At 31.2% G+C, this 18568-nt stretch overlaps 1 pseudogene; it reads right to left on the bottom strand.

The window, feature by feature from the left end:
* Nucleotides 1-271: 271 nt before the first annotated feature.
* Nucleotides 272-18318, bottom strand: LOC143641119 (A-kinase anchor protein 9-like; annotated as a pseudogene).
* Between the last annotated feature and the right edge of the window lie 250 nt (nucleotides 18319-18568).

The raw sequence follows: 18568 nt of genomic DNA, 5'->3' as shown, positions 1-18568 counted from the left end.
TAAATGCATTCTACTGTCATGTATAACCAATTAAAACAAACAAACAAACAAAAAGAGACCATGAAATTAATTTGTTTAACTTGGCCAAGGTAAGGCCTACTGTATTTAAAATTAGATACAGTTGTTTAAAATCAATTTGACAATCCTCTCTAGCCACTACAGTAATTACTATAATTAATGTTATGAAAATGAGAAATCAATACCACTAAAAGGAAATGTTTTAACTGAGTAATAAAAATGTAAAGTAAAACATTTTCACCCATTTGTGTAATTATATGAGTCTGTTTTGTAACATACCTAGGTTTGGTTTATCATTTTCTTGTTCTCTTTTCAAGGTCATTTTCTTGTCATTAATTTGAGCATGTAGTACTTCAATTTCAGATAATAAGCTTCTTCTGTCTATTTTTAACTACTGATTTGATTCTGTTGTAGGTCTTTTCAGGTATTCTATTTCTTCCAGCATGAATTTTGATAAGTGATTTTTTTAAAAATTTCACCTCAATTTTTTTTATTTGTATAAATAAAATAACGTATAATATTTTGTTATGTTATTTGTTACATGTTTAATTATCATCTCATATTCATTTATAACATTTAAAAATCATAATAAATTCTCCAGAAAAGATTTTCTTATTAAAATTTTCAAGGAACCAATTTTTAATGATTTATCCTCTATATTGTACTGTACATTTCATTAATGTTTTTTACTTTAATTTAGTTAAACCTCATTATTAATGGATCCTGTGTTTTCAGATTTGTCTACTTGATAAAAATTTTTGTAACCCTCAAATCAATACTTGTATTGCTTTGTCAGACATAGTTAGAGTAGTAAAAAATTTAAATTTCCTCATGCACATGTTCCTGGCTAAGTTAAACAAGGGCATACTCTACCTTTGTATTTTAGCTCTCATATTGTACACAAATGTCCTGTTTAGTAACTTGTTTTTCCATATTGTACTTTTTATTTGTGATTTCATGGTTTTAAATGGCCCACAAGTGAAGGGCTTGGTGTTCCTAATTGCAAGAAATCTGTGACGTGCTTTAAGGAGAAAAGTGTGTTAGATAAGCTCCTGTATGATTGCTGTTGGCCGTGTTAAACATTAATGAATAATATACAACACAGAAGGTATCTTTTTTCTTTTTTTAATGGCACTGAGTACTGAGCCCAGGGCCAAGAGTATGCTTGGCAAGCATTCTACCACTGAGATACATTTCTTCTCCCCTCCCCATATAAGATTTCTTTAAACACAACCACACAGAAAATTAGATCATGTATTGACTGGTTGATGAAAATATTGTGATTGAGGCTTACAGTAATCTATTTCTGTATTTCCCACAGGAGCAATGACTCCTTGTAGGTTTATAAAATATAACTACTGCAAATAATGAGAAGTGACTGTATCTTATTCCTTCTCTTTTCTTTAGGTTTTACAGCTCTTTCTAAATTTCCAAGTTTGAGGACTATCTCATTAATTTTAAGTTTTTCTTACTTTCTAATATAAGACAAAAGGTAAAGTTCTTCTCCTAAATACTCTTAGTGGCCCCTGTTAAAAATGCTTATCTTCATACTTAAATTAAGACTCAAACAAATCAGCAACTGATTTTCTTATTACTATTAAAAATAGTATTCTTTAAAATAAAATTTTGTTTTGATGCCTGTTCTTGTATTCGCTGTTCCAAACACTTTAATAATCCAACTGCATCTTTAGTGCCTAGAGCTGTCAGTTCAGTCTGAAAGGCAGCTACCAAAACATTGTGCTCCTTTAAGAAAACATGTTGGAGAGCAAGTAGAAATTCCCCTCGCCAGTCCGGGAGGCTCTCATGAGATTGAGAATTATCATAAACCTAGCAGAGTACAAATAACAATAGTTAGGTTTCAAATAAACATGTTTTTAAAACATTCTACTAACCAAAATAGGTATTTAAAAGAACGTATGTATTTTTGAGTCTGAAAATACATACGATAATTTATGTGAAAATTCATATAAAAAAGAATTTAATTTACAAAGTTCATTAAAAATAACAATGCTACATAGAATATAATATTCTTTGGGTACCTCAGATTCCCTTTGCACTTGTATTTTGGTAATTAAATCCTTAAGAGATGAGATCATATTAAGATAAGCTCTTCTCTCTTCTAGCCAAAATTCTGAAACCTGTTGAATAGAATGGTCTTCTCTTTCACCACATGGTGACTCAGTGAGAGAAAGCACCTGCATGCCCTCATTATGAACAGCTCTCAGTAATCCCTAGAAACCAAAATCCAAAAGCCAAAGTTAAGACAACTTCTCCAAATACTGAAAAAATGAGAGCTACAAGGACAAATATTAAGCAATATAGCATTATAAAGCAAAATAGATTTAGAAAAGCAACCGCAGAAAAGAAACTCCAGGCACCTTTACTAAATGCCTTCTTCCTGTGGAGAGCTAAGTCAATTGCAACAGAAGGTCTATGATTTCCATAGCTTTCACCTCTAAGTTCCTTCAGTTTAGCTAATGTACTCTTCATAGATTTAGTGATTAGCCACTGATTTGACCAAAAGAAATACCGTGCGAAAAACTTCCATTCTTTGAGACTGCTTTTATAATTTTGGCAAATAAAATCACCAATAATAAAAATTATTTTTTTAAATCTTCATAACATAATTATTTAATATATTGTAATTTATTATTTGTGGAATATGGAAATAAAATGAAATACAATATATTATTATTTGTGGAATATGGAAATAAAATGAAATAGATTCTCATGGACTTTTTTTTCTTTTAAGTCATTTATTTTAGCCTGTTTTCATTTGAAGCATGAGGTGAGCGTTACCTTTTGCTTCTATTTGATGGGGTGGACTGTACTAGACATTGTTTGAGCAACCAGGGATGCTACTTTCAACATCCTTTTTCCTCAATATCTAGTTAAAAGAGAATTGACCAAAAGATCTGGTCACTAATCCTGGAAGAAAGGAGGGAATGGAGGGCAGCATATTTTCTTCCTCTCTCTCCCTCTTCCTTCGATGTTTCTTGCTATACAGTTTTTTCAGAGATCCAGTATATAACTTTAAATAAACTACTATTTCAACATAGAAATTATACTGGCTAAGTTTACTAAAATATATTATGTTTCAGTAATATTTATCTTTTAGAACCTTTATTTTCTTTGGAAATGATTCTGTTATATTTTCACCTTCTTCTCCTCGTCCTTCTAATGCTGTGTCAAATCCCTGATTTTGTGTAAGATAAACTCCCTGACTCCAGTCTAATCCAGAATCTAAAATAAAGAAAACAATCATTTGTTGTTAAACAAACAAACAGACAAAAATAAAAAACATACCCTCTCCAAACAAAAATAACACGTTTTTATCAAATACTATAAACATTCCAGAATTTTATATAACTTACCACTAGAATATATTTCTCTAGTTTTGTAAGCATTAGAATACGTTAGTTCAGGAATCAAGGATCCCTAATTAGAAAAAAGAAACAACATACATAAATATTTTTGTTTTAATAAAAACAGAACCCAATGAACTATTTTGCTGTTATAATGCTGTAAAAAGAAAAAAAAAAAGGAAAGAAAAAGAAAAAAAAACTCAATCTAAGCATACCTGAAATGAAACTATCTATGATTTATAACAAGTCTATAATTTTTTCCTTATGGGTATTACCATAGTAAGAAGAGATAGTTATTATTTAAGGAACCATAACAAGTTGCAAACTTACATAAGAACTCTATTATCTAATACAATGGGGAGACTTAAATTCTAATAGTATAAAGAAGAGATATTTCTCAAATTTCTTTTAAAATTTTTGCTTAAAAACAGATTGTTGACAACAGTGGAAACTCCCCCCCACATGACAACAACAAAATAAATACCTCTATAGGTCTCAGACACAGTATCACTGCCTTCAATGTACCACACTCCTCTGTCAGTAACTCAACAGCAATATAATGTTCCCTCTTTAAAGTTTCAGTTTCTAAAATATGTCTGGATTCCATATCCAAAATTTCAGTGCCATGAAGTTCTTGTATGTGTTCAATTCTTTCAGTAAATTGCCTAATTATTTCAGCAACTTTTTCTGAGGAACAGCTAGTCTGTACATCAATTTGAATTCCTGCATTTTTAACAAGAATTTGTGGAGTCTGGTTGCTCATGTTGACCTTGAGTATTTGGTCCATTTGGGATGCAGTGTTTTTACCTACTTCAATAGGAAGTGGCTCTAAGCAGATGTTTCTGTTTGTCGGTACTTCAGACTTATCCTCTTTTATTAAGAAGTGGGATAATTTCTTTTTTTCCTCGACAAGTTGATTCGTAACTTGGCTTAAATCTCTCTGAAGAGATGCCATATTTGTCTCTTTTACCTAAAACACAGATGAATTAAGTTGAAAATCTTGCACATCAAATGAAGAACTTACAGTGGAGAGGGAAAGAGTATAATTTTATTTATATGTTCACTTGCCTCAGAATATTAGGAAAAACACTTTGGAAACTGTAATACGTATATACTTTCACATGTATGTATGGTCACATGTTACTACAAAATCGAAATAATTTTATTAGCCTTTACTTTTGTTTCTCAGGGGATTTAAGTTCTCTTTAACAGCAGTTTTTTGCTTCCTTTGCTAAAAGACTAGAGATTAAAAGCATTCTTCTAATATAAAGATTCCTAGCAAAACAAGCAAGGAGATGGTGAACAGATTTATAACAATGAATTTTTCAAAAAGACTTGTAAATTTAGTTTTTAAGTTATGGCTCTGGACTTGTTTCTATAGGACATTTTGAAAGGGAATCAAGATGGGTAGAAATGAATGAATTAGGAGTTATGTTACTTGTCTTACCAAAAGCTCTTTTTGAAGTTTTTCTGTCCTTTCTTTGAAAGTGGCAAGTTCTTCTTTGGTAGCCACTAACTCGATTCTAAGAGCCTCAAGTTCTTCAAAAAATCCACTTTCTCCACTGGCATTTATTAACTCAGTAGTTGTCTGGATACAGTAGAAAACATAAGAAATACATCATTTAAAAAAAAAATAAAAGCTAAATTCAAAGCATTTACACATTCTAATGAAGCTTTCCCAAGATTGACTGCCTAGGGCTTTTAGTGATAAATCCTTTTTCAACAAACAGAGAAACATTTTAAGAACCATCATTTTGTATTCTTAAGGAATTAAGAAAGATTTTCTGGGAATGAAAGACAAATCATGCCATTAATATATATAACATTTATAAATTATTGATAAAAATATTCTTTGTGCCACTCAAAAATTTCATATTTATATTACTTTCCTCAAAAGATATGAACTCAAAGATAATTATTATAAGTTATACCTAAAAAGTTATATTAATATTTTAATAATTATTACCTACAGTAATATACTATTCCAATGAGCTAGGAAGAAAAAGTATAGTGAATGAAATTATTATCCTTTGCCAATATAAATTAAGTAGACATAAAATCCCAATGTATCAATTAATCTTCTGGGGCAGATAAGACTGAACTTCTGGTACTTGAAATTGTAAGTTTATTAAGTGAGGGAACTTGTCATGTCTGTCATACACTAAGAAATAACTGCAATTTCTGATCTTTATGTAAATAGACTTAGGTCAGTTACAAATTTTTCCTAAGAAGAATAAAATCTATTATGAGGCATAAAATTTGCCAAGCTAATAACTTGTTACTCATATGTTAATTCAATATGAATATATTTTGATATTTTTATATTTGTATCTCACCTACATAACTTTCACAGATTTTATGCCAAAATTGTTTTTGCAAAAGTGTGGTATGATCATTTTATAAAGCTCTCCCCCAACCAAAAAAAATTGTGCTGGTATTAATTTAAAATCATCTATTAATAAACTGTCTTCAGTGCAAGATTAGAATGTATAGAATACTTATGAATATACATTACTGTGGTGGTAATGATTATGGAGTGCACTATGGTAATTAAAAGAGATGATGACATAACATACTTAGTAGAGGTACATTAAGGGGGAAAATATCCACAGAAATTCTAGAGGACATTTGCTAAATTTAATGTTTCCAAATTTATTTGAACTGTTCTAATTAATGACAACCCTGATTGAATAAAGATGTTTGAAGATCACAAAGTATAATTTGGGCCCATTATTTTAGTGATAATAAAATGACCCTATAGTGTTAAATTTAATCTGGTCTCTATACCTTGAGTTTCTATGTAAGAAACCGCAATGTAACTTGGTAGGAAAACAAATGAACAGAGTATCATTAACTACTAAGTCTCAGCCAATGATAATAGGCAACTATGTTTCAGCCAATCATAGGCAATCAACCAATCAAATCACATCCAAACAAGGTCTAGCCATGACCAATCAAGCAATTTCTGAATTTTATTTGTGAGTTCTGCCTCTAAATCCACCCACTTTTGCACAGTGAAACTGTTCGAATCTCTTCTGTTTCTGAGTGCTGCACAATGCATGTAGCACTTTTTGCTCAAACAAACTCTTTAGTTTGTCTAAGGTTCTTTAAGAACAGTATGATTTTTTTAATAAAATCCCATTATGTATAAATTGGTAGGTGTCAGCAAAACTGTTTGACTTAGTAAATTACCAATCAGCTTAATAAGCAAAGGAAAAAAAAGAGTTTCTTAGGGTATTTATGTGAAAAACTCAAATATAAAACTAACCTTGAGAACAAAATCTCCATGAGGGCTTCTTTTCCTTTCTTTTCCTTCTAGTTTTTTCTTACTGTCCTCCAATAACTTCTGCAGTTCTATCAGCTTCTTTTCTTTTTCCAAAGCATTTTTCTCTGCAGTTTCTACTTGTTCTTTTTCTGAAATCAAAGTAGTATGCATTTCAATCACTTGTAAGTCTGATATTTTCAAGGTTAATGCAGACATATCTGACTCTATCTTGTTTTCTGTTATTTGATTTAAATTCTGCATATTTTCCTTTTCAAGTTCTGATGAAGCTACTCCTTTATCTTGATAGAATTTCACATATTCCTGAACTGCCTCAAGTTGGGCTTGACTTACAAGAGCAGCAGCTACTTTCTCCTCAAGTACTTTCTGTAGGTTTACGATCTTCTTCTAAAGCATTTCTGTTTCAGATTGGCCTTGTTCTTTTATGTCTTCTATTTGTTTATAACACTGGATAAGTTCTATGTCCTTTGAGCTAACAGAGCTCTCAAGCTGTAGCAGTTTTATTTCCAAACTTCTGGAAACTTTGGTGCTTTCTTCAAAAGATCTGAGATACATCTTGTTCTCAGGGGGTTTAAGAACATCTTCAATATGGATTACTTCCAGTTCGAGTTGGTCTTTGCTGAGATCATCTATAGTCATGCTAACACTTTCATCTGGTATACTTTGGATTTTTTCCTTATGGTCATGTTCTCTCTTCAAGTTGACTAATTCTTGTGTTAGCTGATCCATTTTAAAATTGGTTTCTTTAAGTGCATTTTTTGTGAAGGCCATTTCTTCATTAGTGATTTCTACTTGCTGTTCCAAAGCCAGCTTTTCAGCTATAACCTTTTCCAACTGATGTTTCAAGCTGTCCTCTTGTTCTGAGGGGGAATTGGTATCCAACAACATATTCTGTTCAATATATGACAATTCCTCCTGAAGTTTTTCAATCACTTCATTGAGCTTGTCTGTTTCTTCTTTTCTATTTTTCTTCAAACGTTCTTGATCACTCTTTAGACATTCTATTTGGGCTTCAAGATCCCTTATCAGTTAATTTTTTTCTTCAAAATCCTATTAGTTAATGAAAAAGGGAAACACAGAAAAGTATGTATTCATATTTTAAAATTTTGTTTTATTTTAGGTTAAAAACTTAAAGATGATCAGGCACAAAAGCTGTATAGCTTGTCAGACACATTATGTTACTTTCAATATAGACCAACACCTCCCTTATCACATCAAACAAAGACCTTATTTAGAACATCATTCTGGAAGTTCTATTAAACATAAGTGGCTTATGCTTTTAGTATTTGATTCTCTATTAGGAAAATGTCAACATTAGTACATTTTATTGGAAAGGATAAAATACTGAATTAAGTCTATAACAGATGGCATTCAAAGCTAATTACTCTATTTAACTATTAGATTTCAGATAATAACCAATTTTAAATGAGTATTCCTTGTTATCTGTTGTAAGTCTAATTTGTTGATGAAAGTCTCTAATTTGCTCATTTAATCAATCAATTTCTACCTCTTTTTCCTGTATTATTTGAGCAAATTTCCCAAATAGCATATGCTGGTCATGAGTAGAGATAGCCTCAGGATCCATTATGGCAAATATCAATTTCTCCATTTCATCCTAGTGACAAAAATAACTATCATAGTTGGATGTATTCATGACTGGCTTTTTTCACAACATTGTTTCAATTAAGTCTTATAAAAAATATATGAAAGTGTTAGCATGACTATAGATGATCTCAGCAAAGACCAACTCGAACTGGAAGTAATCCATATTGAAGATGTTCTTAAACCCCCTGAGAACAAGATGTATCTCAGATCTTTTGAAGAAAGCACCAAAGTTTCCAGAAGTTTGGAAATAAAACTGCTACAGCTTGAGAGCTCTGTTAGCTCAAAGGACATAGAACTTATCCAGTGTTATAAACAAAGGGCCACACTAATACTGCTATGCAGTGGGAGCTATTACTGTCTTTATTTTAGAAATGAATAAATAGATTTGAAAGGTTAAGTAGCATAGTTACTGTCACACATCTACTACATAGCATAGCCATGATCCACACTGGAATTGCCTTATCTCAAGCACAATCTCTTTATAACCAGGACAAGCCATCTTTAGAAATATATATAAGTGAAATACATATAAATATGTATAATATTTCCCATGTAGCATTTGTTTAATAAATGTAGAGTTTTCTGTATGAGGAAAATGGACAGTGGGAGTGGCAGAGTAGAAGCAGGGAGACTGGTCAAGAGACTACCTCACACATATAGGCAAATAATAATGACAACTAAGACACAGGGAAATGAATAAAGGCGAAAAGAATAAAAAGATGTAGTATAAATCTGATCCATTAGTGGTTTGGGATCAGGGCTGAGAAGGAGTGGGACTGAGGAAGAATTCTAGAATTTAGCAAAGAAGATGATTTAGAAGACAACATTTATTGAGATGAAGAAGGAATAATTTTATTTTTGTCTTTTTGATAAAGGCTAATCAGGAACCAAGAATATGATTCCTGGATATGTTAAAAATGAGACATCTACTTGGAGACAGTGTAGGCAGTTGGAAATTCAAGTACAGAGTTCAACAGAGATGTTAGGAATAAAGGAACAACTGTGGGGCAATTTACAGATGACTGGGAAGAAAATGTAAAAACGGAAGAACGAGGACTCTAAGACTGACTAAGTCATGAGGCACCCCTCATTTATTTTGGGTAGGCAGAAGACAAATAAATACTAGAGGAGAGAGACCATACTCTACAGTAGGTGTGTCACAGCAGTCAAGAGAAGGAGATACTTATTGAAGACTGTAATGAGTGTCTCCAAATGGTTGAGTAGTATTGAAGACAGAGAGGTGATTACTAGATACAGCCAAGAGGCTTTGGGTAACCTTCATAGGAACAGTTTAAATATACTAAGGGGTATAAAATTCCAAGAAAAAGATGTTGGAAACTTCATTGTAGTGGACTGTAAAAGAGAAGATAAAGGGAAATAATTAGTAAAGAGTGACTACAGAGAATTATCAGTTTTGTTGGGATGGGAGTAGAGAATTAGGCAGAGAAGTTTACTTAATACTAGAAAATATATAAAGATGGAAATATTTCCAAATTTCAGTACAACATTTTTATGTTTTGTTTTTTATGGTGCTGGCATCAAATCCAAATCCAGGGCTTCAGGTACACTAGGCAAGTGTTTGACCATGAACTATAACTCCTAGTCCAATACAAACATTTTTTAGGGTTTATGACCTCCTCACATTTAAGTAACATTCAATGTCCTGATTTTTAAGATGTATACCTTATTCACTTTTAAGTTTTTTATAATGTGACTCTTACTTCACACTCAAGATACAAATAGGCAATACCAATAAAGTTCTTACCTCTCTAGTTTGATGTTCACCAACAGGCTAGATTCGAGGCACAACCTTAAGTTGTTGTTCTAACTTCTGTATTTCTTGTTGGAACACATCTCTCTCATGTTCTCTGTCAATGGCTTGCCCCTGAAATTGAACAATAATAAAAACAGTAGTAATTGAAGAAACAATATTTATTAAACCTATTATCTTTCTTTAGTTATAGGTTAAGTTTGTTTGAAAAGAAAGGACTGATGACCATGAAATCACAAAGATTCAAAAATATTTTTGGTATGACACATTACTTATTTGGGTTCTTCCACAAAATTTAAATACTTAAAATTTTTTTGAAGTACACTTGTTTTCATTTAGGTAATGTTAAACTCAGAATGAAATAATTCTCCTCCATCAGTGAATGTACTTGTACAATGGAGAAATTACACTGCTAACTCAGTCATTAAGCAAATAAACAAACTGTCTGGTAAATCAATTTCTTTAATCTTAAGTTTTATACCTAAAATTATAAATAGTATAAGACTCTAATTCTCTGATATGTGAAGAGAAAATCTGGCTTATAAGAAATCTTAAAGAAGAATATCCATGTGAAATTAAAGATTTAACATCTATTTGGAAAACAGCAATGGAAGCTTGGCAACTATTCCAGTCCAAGTGCCACAATGTTGTTACCTGTGTTCACACCTTTTGAGGTGGACACAATGGTAGACAATTAGCTCTTGGAATTCTTACCTGCTTTGGCTACTGGTTAAAAGAAAGACTAGTAGAAGATTAACTATGAATTTTGGAACGTTAACTAGTAGGGCTTATTCACAAGCTAGTGGCACAAGTTTTGTTGTTGTTTAGGTTTTTTTTTTTTTTTTGGTGCTGGTGATTCAACCTAGGGCCGGCCTCATTTCATTCATGCTAAGCAGTGCTCTATCACTGAGCTACATTCCCTGCCCTAGTTTTACTATTTTCATTTTGATTGTTACATAATAAATTATTGGAATACTCTCGCCATTGATGGAATACACACATAAGCAAAAATATTAAGAGTCCCTATAATTTAAAATTAAAATAATATAGAACAGTATCACATAGTATTCTACTGAGAAAAATCAATATCAAATTGCAAATTCTTACATCTAAAAATTTTCTCATTTTTCCTAATTGCTTTTCCAGTGCTTGGTTTTGCTGTCTTAAATCCATGACTTCAGCATTTTTTTCTTGTTCCACCTCTATAAACCAACTGTCTTGTTCTTCAACATCTATTTCAAAAGCTTTCATTTGTTTTTGAAGTTCATCATGTACTTTCTCAGCTTGACATTGCAATTCTAGCTTTTCCTTTATTAATTTTTCTGTCTCATGTAGTAATTATCTTTATAAATGCAAAAGCATTCAGAGTTAATTATAATTAATGGTGCTTCCAGTAAATTTTACCTTCATGAAATAAAGGCTGAGAAATATTTTAAATTCATATTAAAAAGTAAATATTCCCATATGGAAATAACAAAATATCTTACTGCTACACATACATGAACTAGTATTATTAAAATTATGCAGAATAAACAAAAAGAAAGTCCCGTTACAAAAACACCATTTTTGTAAAAACATAGCAAATGACAAAAAAGCCACTTTTCACTATTAAGAATAGAACAAAATTGAATGAAATTTAAGCACAGAAAAAGAACATTTTATTTACCTCACACAAAAATTAATTCATTCCAAACCCATAAATCACTTTCATATGCATAAATAATATACACAAAAAAATCACTGTAAATCTTTAAACAAGCAAGGAAGAATTGTAGAAGAAAAAATATGACTATACCCAGAATTTCCTGTTATTCTTACTCCTTATTAGATCCATATTACTGAGTTGTTTTTGCATGCACACATGTATATGCATCAAGGGAAAACTGACACGTGAGAGGCAGTGTGGTTAGCACTAAAAACAGACTATGTCTTCAAATCCTAGCTTGCCTCTTTTGTTTTACATAATATTCAATATGATGATCCTTGGTTTACTTATATGTAAAATGGGAACTATATCATTGCCAATCTCTTACAGCAAATTTGGAATCAAATAAGTTAAAATATGTTATACAGTAACTGTAGTATAGTAAGCATTATTGTGTTAGTTAATATCATTATTAATATAATAATAAAGTATAAAAAAAAGTAAACCAATCCTCTAATAAAGAAAATGGAAAGAACTTATCTCTAGAATCTTTATACTAACTGATATGCCAAAACTATACTCAGGACAAGGAATCAACAGAAAAAATTTTTCCTTTGAAAACAACACTGATACTAGATGTTAACATAAAGTAAATCAATCAGAAAGCCTCTTACTAAATTCCATTGATCTTTTTACTACCATCATCTTATAAACTTCCTGACTTAGAAGAGGATTCTGGAAAGTCATAGACTACAAGATTTAATATATTTGTTTTAAAAAAAACATTTTCTTTGAAAAGTTGAAATTGTTTTAAGTTTCATGCAAAACAGATAATAAGATGATGGTCATTATCAATCTCAGTTGTTAATTTCAAGTGAAAATGTGAACTTTTATAGTAAGACAAGTTGTTTTGTTGTTAAATAGAACAGCTTTAAGAGTGAATCACAGCAGCAAAACTGCAAAATTAGAGACATGTTAGTTGGTTGAAAATCCAAGGGTTACTAAAAATTTGCATCTAAATCTACCACTCAAAAATAGTCCATGCAATTGTACGCACACACCTGCTTCAGGTGCTGCATCGACTGCAGCATCTACTAGTCCTATGAAAATAGAAAACAAGACAAGACACAACAAAAATATTATACATATTCTATTGGCTAAAATAAGATAATGCATGTGCCCACATATATATTAGAAGCAGACGCTGAAGCCACTGATTATCATCACTGGAGATTTTGAGAAGTTCCAATATTTCTTGAATATTTTACATGTATGACACAAAGTTTTTCCACATTAAAAATTACAACCCTAAACCCATGTTAGACTAATTTCATCATTTTACAAAAAAAAGTATGTTGTATTTCTTAATTGATCAAATGAAATTAGAGAAAGAGTTTATAATTCCAACTTATGTTTACTATAAAAGTGAGGACACAATAAACTGAATTTAAATTTTTACTATTACAAAGATTGACACTTACTGCTAAACAAACTTTAACGTCAAGATATTATTTAATTTCTTATTTATGGAAAAATTAAGTTTATTTGTAAATTTAAATTCTCTTTGAACTCCTACTAAACTAGATGTCAGCCTGCTTCTAGCACCATTCACCTTTTCCATCTATTTAGCTTTCAAGCCCCAGACCTGCTTATTACTAAAACAAGTTCTTAGTTATTTATCCGACAATACATTTTTGTTGTCTCTTTTCTATTAAAAAGCCTAAAGCTTACACAATTTATAAAATATTCTGCCCCATTATTTGTAACCTTCTCTTGAGGCAGATTTTTGAGGATAAGTAAAGAATTGTCTTTTCCTGCTACCAGTCAACATCTGTCAGAGATTAAAAAAGAAAGAAAAGAAAACCCTGATTCTGCTTGGTTGACTAATAAGACAATTACCTATAAGGTATGTTTGGTTATAATTTTTTTGAATACACTCTTTTAGTTGTCAGTGGATCTTTATTTTAGTTATATACAGTGTTGAGGATGGATCCCAGTGCCTCCCACATGCTAGGCAAGCGCTCTATCACTGAGTCACAACCTCAGCCCATTCTGCTATTATTTTTCAAGTTCCTATGTGGTATATGAATAATGGCATTGAAAAAAAAGGGGAGGAAATCACTCTTAATGTTTAAAGAATATAAATGAAAAGAAAAGTGTTCCAAAGCTGAAAATACGTACGTTGTACAACTGGACTTGCTTCTGCTTTCATTGCCTCCTTCTGTCTTGACAATAATTCATTTTCTGCTTGGATTTCTTGTTGTTCTGCTTCCAATTCTTGCAGCCTATTACCTGCACATAACAACTCCTGCTCAAGGCGATCTATTATATCAGTTTTTTTCCTGAATTTGCCTTTCAAAAACAGTTTTTTCATCTACGTAGCCATCAATGATACCTGTAAGATAAAATGAACAGGAAATGGAATTACAACTCATTTAAATTTGAACATTAATATGTTTTAATATGAACAACAAAAGAGCTGTTAGCAAAACTTTAAATCATTCCAATCTATTAAGAGTCTTGAAAGAATTTGCTATTAATAGCAGCAACTTATTGACTTTTTTTTTTTAGATGAAGATGGACACAATACCTTTATTTAGTATATTTTATGTGGTGCTGGGGACTGAAGACAGTGCTTCACGTGTGCTATCAAATGGTCTAACACTGAACCATAACCCCAGCCTTTAACTTTTAATATGTACATTTGATTTAGCAGTCTTCTTTTTTGAGTACCAGGAATTTGAACCCAGGGGTGCTTTACCACTGAGTTACATCCCCAGCTCTATTTTATTTAGAAACAAGGTCTCACTAAGATGCTTAGGGCATTGCTAAATTGCTGAGGCTGGCATTGAATTCATAATCTTCCTACCTCAGTGTCCCTGGGCATGTCACTGGGATTACAGGCATGTGCAACTGTGCCTGGCCTAATGCAATCTTCTTGTTTACCAACCTGACATTAATGTGAAATTTCTCGAAACTTTCAAATACTTTGCTATACTGAAGTATCATCACTTTGTATATGCATAATTCACTTTATTAAAAAGATAAAAATAGACAAGTTCCTAGACACCTTAATGTAAATCAGATATTATAAATTGAATCACAATTCTAATAGAGTAGAGGAAAGAGAATGGGAGAGGGGAAAGAAGGGAATCATGAACTGAAATTGATTTCCATGCATGTATGAGTTTGTTGAGATGAACTTAGCTACTATGTATGACTATGAAGCTCTAACAAAACATTTTCTCTCAAGTTGGTATTTTAATTCTAGAAGGGCAAGGTCAATACCACAGCATGGGAGAAGAGGCAAAGCCCAAGGCTTTAGAGGCTTAAAGCCTATGGTCACCATTTAATAGTTAACATCTTTACCTTCAGTTTTCTCATTTTTAAATTACAGGCATATCTTAGGATGGTGGATCATGGTAACAACTCTCCACCATCCATTTCTTTATTTTCTACAATTCCTTTATATTTTCAGTAATTCTGTAAGTTCCTTTTATATTTAAATGTGTATATGCGGTTTTAAAAACTGCTTGGAAAAACTCTGAAGACAAACTACAACTACTTTCCAATGGCTGCTCTAAATTAGAGTAGATTTGTTTCTGAATTTGGCTGTACATCAAAATCTCTATTTTAAGATTGAAATTCTGCTACTCTGACTTGCCAAAGGCAAGGTACTTACCCTCAGCCTTACTGAGCTCCACTGCCAGCTGTTCTCTGGCCCTAGACTCTTCATGAAGGCGCTCTCACAGTTCTTCTTGGCATTTAAGGGACTCTGTTGCCTGTTGTTTCTGTTTGAATGACTCACGCATCAATTCTGTTTGTGTAACTTTTGCATGTTCAAGCTAAACAAGAAGGGAAAGAATACATGAAGGAAGATGAAGTGTTAGGAAAACCAGTGTCATTTTCCATTAAAGTAAGGATTTCAAATAAAAGACATATTACTGACTTACAGTCACTTAAGACAGTTCTAATGCATGTTAACATTTGTGGGTAGGATAAGTCAATAGTAGACTCCACATTTGTTTTGAACACTTTAGAATTCAGAGGCATTAAAAATACAGCCTTCTTAGAATGCTATCCTTGGCATAAACTGACTCCATTTTTAAAATAGTTTTTAAGATGGTAATACACACTTGAGGCCAAAACTCTCAATGAGGAAGTAGTTGAATCGCCATCACTTAATCATTTGTGTGAAATTACAAAAAAGCACTAACTTTGCTTTAGTTATCTGAGCTTTTATATGTCACCATCTACTTATCTTTTTTACTGAAACAACTACATGCAGAAAAAACCCAAAACTCCACAAAAAACAAAACTGAGCTCAAATGTTTCTAGTACTTAGCCCCAGAATTTTAAGAAATAATTGTATGTATTGACAACAGGCTTACAGCAAGTCTCTTAAATAAATTTTGTAAATTTACATAAGTTTGTGTATCAGAAAGACATTACTGCCATGTTTTAAGCTTAAAATGATAAAATGTAGTGGTTTCTAAGGTTTCTAATTAGACATTAATAATGTATTATAAAATTAAGATAATATTTAAAATCTTATTCCTAAAGACTTCTGCTCCTCACACCTGAGTGTTATTGCCAAACCAAATCAATTTCCAAAATATTCAGTATGCAATTATTGTTTTTTTAATTTAATTTTTAATGTTTTTTGTTAGTTGTAGATGGACACAATACCTTTGTTTTACTTATTTATTTTTATGTGGTGCTGAGGATTGGTGCCTCACACATGTTAGGCAATCACTCTTCCACTGAGCTACAACCCCAACCCCAATAATTGTTGTTTTAAAAGAATGTTTAAATTTTATTTATAACCTATTATTTTAAAAAGACTCATAATGGAAAATTAAACATAAATTTTAATTTGTAAATAATTTCCTAAAATATCTGTGAAAATATATTGTTACTTTAAAAAGGAAAAATTTTATGAACATGTTCATTTATAACTACCAAGAGTATTTTCCTTTAAATGTGGATAAATACTATATTTTAATTTTTACTATAAAAAAAGACCATGAAGTATAAAAATTGTACACAACTACTCTCCTGAATTTAGTCAATACATTTTTAAAAATACATCAATTGCTTCAATATGTACATAATTTTTTATTATATACTAATGACCTAGAAAATACTTGAAATATAGAGTTCAAAGTTATAACTAAAAAAAGATGAACTATTTTCCAAATTTACTACATAAATTCAATAGAGTATTTACAATAAAATAAATATTTGCTTTAGATAAATTTAATAAGTCTTTGCCTCTGTGCTCCATTTCATGACAAGATCTAAACCACCTTCACATACATTTATATATTTACCATGAAATCATGAAAAAAAACCTTCAGTTTTAGAAACAAAGCAAAAATCTCAAGCAATCAAATAAGTAAGCCTAATATATTTATTTACAATAGCAGTTGGGATTCACTTCATTTGGGATAAGAGTCCCCCTTAAAATTCTCATTTACATACTTTACACAATTACCTTCTATCCAGTTAAGGTATGATTTATTCCTAATATCTACAATAGTATGAATTATATAAAAATTTTAAACTCAATATTTTCAAAGTATTTAGTAAACTCACCATTATACTTAAAGTATGGATAAGCTTTAGTAAAGATTATGACACTTAAAACAAAAGTTGTAAAGGGTAACAACACTATTCTAAAAACCATCTGGTTTGTTAAATATTAGGTAGCATGTACAGTTAAAGTCACCAAAGTCATAAAAAGTGTTGAATAACTTGTAGTCAATCATTCACAACATATTTGAGAATCAAATAAACCTGGAATACTGAATATGCAGGTATCTTTATGCTAAACACCTTTAGCAATGTTTATAAGTTTTACATTAAAAACAGAAAAAAGATATTTCTCTACAGAATTAGTTGACATATAGAAAACTGAAAATAAGTTCCTTATGGTGTAAGAAAATCTAGAATCCAAGTTTGTTTTTACCTTGCCTGGAACTACTGTCAGTATGTCATGGATGTAAACAATTCATTTAGCTGGTCTAGGTATCACAATACCTATTCTCTCAAATATAATCATTCCATTTTTATTCAGGATTGGATTCATAAACACACAAAAACAAGAATTTTAAAGACAAGCAGAATATTTTTTAAACAATTCACCTGGCACTGGAGAAGTGTAATATTATCTCATTCTGCTTTCCGGAATTAAGAACACAGCCAAGTTGGGACTTTTAGATTACATTGAGCCCTTTGATACATTTAGGATGAATGGGCAGCAGTATATACCAAACAATAGCAAAATAAGGTTCTATTCTGTTAACCTTATTAACAGTACTTAAAATTTCATTTCTCATTATACTTATTTGTTAAACTAAATTAATATTTTATACTTACTGAATAAGGAGGGGTAGGCGGTGAAATTTTAGAAATTAGCTTTAATATGTGCCCATTTCTTTTATGAATCAAGTGGAAAATAGAAGTATTAATAATAACTGAGTTATTTTCATCCAAATGTTCACACAAAGGAAAAGGATACGGTAAAGGCACTCGAGATTCAACCTCATAAATATCTTCATCTTGTTCTTCCAACCAAGAGCCATCAAGTTTGACATCAAGTTGCCAAATAGGTCCTGTAAGAATCCATTCAAGAAGATGAAGGAGCCAAGCTTCTTCAATTATCAGTTTTCTACTACATTAAAAAGTTCCTTTTAATTTATCAAGATATTCCAATCTGTTTAGTGCTATCAAATACATAAAAAAAATTAATTCATACTACTGAACAATAAAAAGGGTGAAAATGTCTGGTGGGGGGGGAACCCTACAATTCTAAAAAACAAAAACAAAACAGAAAGACTCCTAAATGTCTACCAGTCTTTATCTGAAGAATCCAAAAT

This window comes from Callospermophilus lateralis, unplaced genomic scaffold (assembly GCF_048772815.1).
Source record: "Callospermophilus lateralis isolate mCalLat2 unplaced genomic scaffold, mCalLat2.hap1 Scaffold_86, whole genome shotgun sequence".
Taxonomy (NCBI): domain Eukaryota; kingdom Metazoa; phylum Chordata; class Mammalia; order Rodentia; family Sciuridae; genus Callospermophilus; species Callospermophilus lateralis.
The sequence above is the reverse complement of the archived record's forward strand: the minus strand, read 5'-3'. Positions and strand labels throughout refer to the sequence as shown.